At 37.7% G+C, this 3,544-nt stretch overlaps 1 pseudogene; it reads right to left on the bottom strand.

Annotated features, from left to right (window-relative positions):
- Positions 1-473: 473 nt before the first annotated feature.
- On the bottom strand, positions 474-2,135 carry LOC124507860 (AP-5 complex subunit mu-1-like; annotated as a pseudogene).
- Between the last annotated feature and the right edge of the window lie 1,409 nt (positions 2,136-3,544).

The raw sequence follows: 3,544 nt of genomic DNA, 5'->3' as shown, positions 1-3,544 counted from the left end.
CATTGTGCTAGGAGCTTACTACTCAGGTTTGAAAGAGCAAAGAGTTTATCTTGCGCATCATCTACAATCCATCAGGAGTGACTGCCTTCAGTTCTGCAATGATAAGGAGTCTGAGCCCATATCCAGGAAGACTCAGTAGAGAAAGAAGGCTGTGACTGATTAGCTACATCTACCATAGGGAAGGGAAGGGTGACCCAGGACTAGTCTAAGATAAGCCTAAAATGAATAGCTCCTGTTTTGTGCAGTGGATCATATTTGAGTAAAATCAAAGAGTAGCAAAATAGACATTAGTCTTTAAAATGTTCTTTCAAACTATGTCAGACTAAAAACATTAAACTTAAGTGTTATTATAATTAAATCATTCATATGATGTTTTTTACTCAAGGATTATATGCATATACATTAAAAATAAAAGACTATTATTATTTTAAGCTATGTTACCGTTATATAAATCCTATTTAAATATAAGATAATTATAGTAGTAATGATCCATATGTGACTAGAGCAGAAGTTTCAGAATTCCAGATGTCATTGAAGAAGTTAGTTTCTGGTTTGTACTTACTTTTGGTTTTACTGATGCACAAACTTAAACTGAATTCTTATCCACATAACAACCAGTGAATGTGTAATCTAAGATTGTGAAATGAAGCTTTAAATATGCTGTGCCTTCAATGCAAATATGGTCAAATGGCTGCTTCTCATGATTCTTGGCTCCCAAAGTTACAGTTCCAGAAACACTAATTTCCATTGATTTGGGGAACTTGTGTTCAATAATCCACATCAATAAGCTTTTCTTTTAAAACACTTCAAGCTGGCCAAAACCAACTTTGCATTTCACATGTGTGATTGGAATTCTATTATGATAAGGTATAGGAGCTGTACAGAATTCAAAATTATTTTTCACACTTTCGTGAAGTTTTAAAATTAATTGCTATTTTTACTTGTACTTCTTCCTATTTCATTTGATAAAAACCCAAAACTGGTGGGACAGGGACCTGTGAGTATAGTAGCATAAGCTGAATGACTCTAAAAGAGGAGTGAATGGAAATTTGTAAGGTCCACTAAGTACAGAATCATCCATTGTATCAATGCTAGTAGAAGAATGGCAGAGTCCAGAGAAGTCACACAAGGATGAACTAGAATAATCTGAAGTGGAGATCCATTGGTGGAAAGACCCAAGCTGATGGTAACATTTGGCATGATTTCTTCTAAAAAATTTTTAACGTTTGTGTTTTTATTTTGAGAAAGAGCATGTGTGCCTGAAAACAGGGGAGGAGCAGAGAGAGAGGGAGAGAGAGAATCCTAAGCAGGCTCCACACTGTCAGAGCAGAGCCCAACATGGAGCTTGATTCCACAGCTGACTGTGACATTGTGACCTGAGCCAATCAGTCACTTCACTGGGTTACCCAGGAGGCCCTTGCGTGATTCCTTCTAAATGACACTTATAAGTGATAGTTCCAACGACTTGCCTTGTATCTGCTATATCTTGTTTATCATAATGCAAGGATTTTACCTTTTCAGTGATAGAAACTTGAGGTTTTCCTTTGTATGTTCTAACTTTCCAGGATGGATGTTTTTGTGGATGTGTCGCAGAAGCAAAATTAATACTATCCAATGAATTCTTTAAGTTGGCATCTAACTAAATTCCAAATGGACAAGCTTATAGAAGTAAATCCAGCAGTTGGTTCAATTCTGTATTTAGCTCTGTGTCCTTTTTTTGACCCATGTAAAGAAAATCCTTTGCCCCCAAAATAAGTTCAAATCTTGTGAAATTACAATAATTTTGAGGGGATAAAATTTGTCCAACTAGTGGACCAAAGCATATGTCATGTTATTCTTCAGAAAAGCAGCAACTTGCAAAAGTTCTCCACCTCCTACTAGGAGACCCTAGACAGATGTTTTATAATGTGTGAACAGCTATCATAAATCTCTATGAAGTCCTTATCATTCAATAATGTAAGTTCGAACAGTAGTGCTTTAAGAAAGGTTACCATCTTCAGAATAGGCATATAATGTGCTCCAGTGAGGACTTTGGCTCATTTTCCAGCAGTTGGATACCATACAGAGAATCTCAGGGTGCTGCAAAGCCAAATTATCAGTTCATGACTTATAAGCCACATTGTCCACTGGGCCATGATAAGCCACTATAGCATCAGCTCATCCTAGAGGTCGCCATGGAAAAAGGGCACAGAGACTGGCCTTTTCAGATGGACTATTTTCAGAAGACCTGAGGTTCGCTCAATCTGGGCCACTTTCTTCCCCACCACAAACAGTCTGGCTCAGCAGAGACATTAGCCTTGTCAGGTTAAGTGACTAAAACCTCTGAAACCCTCTTGTCAACACATGCCACAAAAGTTCAGTGAATCCTTATCTAGAATCTCGGTTCCTCCCAAGCAACCCCAGTAGTTTCTTCCTTTACAGTCTACTTCCTGGATGGTGGCCCATAAGGATAATGGTTCCTCACTCACAGGAGCTAGAAGCCTCTCTGCAGTTTGCCTGCTGCTGGCTTCCCTCCAGTTCCTCCTGGTAGCCAATCGTCATGCACCTCCATGTCCACACTTAACTTTTTTAATTGGATTGTTTGTTTTTATGATGTTGAGTTCTATAAGTTTTTTATATATTTTGGATATTAATACCTTACCAGATATATCACTTGCAAGTATCTTCTCCCATTCAGTAGGTTGCTTGTTTGTATTGTTGGTGGTTTCCTTCACAGAGCAAAGGCTTATTATTTTCATGTAATCCTAATAGTTTATTTTTGCTTTGATTTCCCTTCACCCAAAGGACATATCTAGAAAAATATTGCTATTTTTATCTGAGAAATTTCTGTCTGTATTCTTTTCTAAGATTTTTATGGTTTCAGGTCTCGTATTTAGGTCTTGTACCATTTTGAGTTTATTTTTGTGTATGGTATTAGAATATGGTCCAGTTTCATTCTTTTGCATATAGCTCTTCAGTTTTTCAAGCACCATTTTTTTATTATTATTTGAGAGACAGTGTGTGTGAGCATGAGAAAGGGGCAGAGGGAAAGAGAGAGAGAGAGAATTCTAAGCAGGCCCCAACATTCAGTGCAGAGCCCAATGTGGGGCTCAATCCCGCAACCCTGAGATCATGACCGTAGCCAAAATCAAGAGTTGAACGCTCAACCGACTTAGCCATCCAGGCGCCCTCCAGCACCATTTATTGAAGAGACCTGTGTTTTCCCCATTGTGTATCCTTGCCTTTCTTGACGTGAATATATTGACCTTATAAATGTGCATTTATTTCTGGATTCCCTACTCTGTTCTATTGAGCTGTGTCTACTTTTGTGCCAGTACCATAGTGTTTTGATTATACAGTTTTGTAGTATATCTTGAATCTGGAATTGTGATACCTTTAGCTTTGTTCTTTCTCAAGAGTGCTTTGGCTATTTGGGATCTTCTGTGGCTTCATATAAATTTTAGTATCATTTGTTCTAGTTTTGTGAAAAGTGCTGTTGGTATTTTGATAGAGATTACATTGAATCTATAGATTGCTTTGGGTAATATGGACATAGATAATTCTT

The sequence above is a fragment of the Lynx rufus genome, unplaced genomic scaffold, assembly GCF_022079265.1.
Source record: "Lynx rufus isolate CCGP_SWC_20201006 ecotype Redwood Valley unplaced genomic scaffold, mLynRuf1.p SCAF_1, whole genome shotgun sequence".
Taxonomy (NCBI): Eukaryota; Metazoa; Chordata; class Mammalia; order Carnivora; family Felidae; genus Lynx; species Lynx rufus.
Note: the sequence above shows the minus strand (reverse complement) of the source record. Positions and strands in the feature narration are given on the sequence as shown.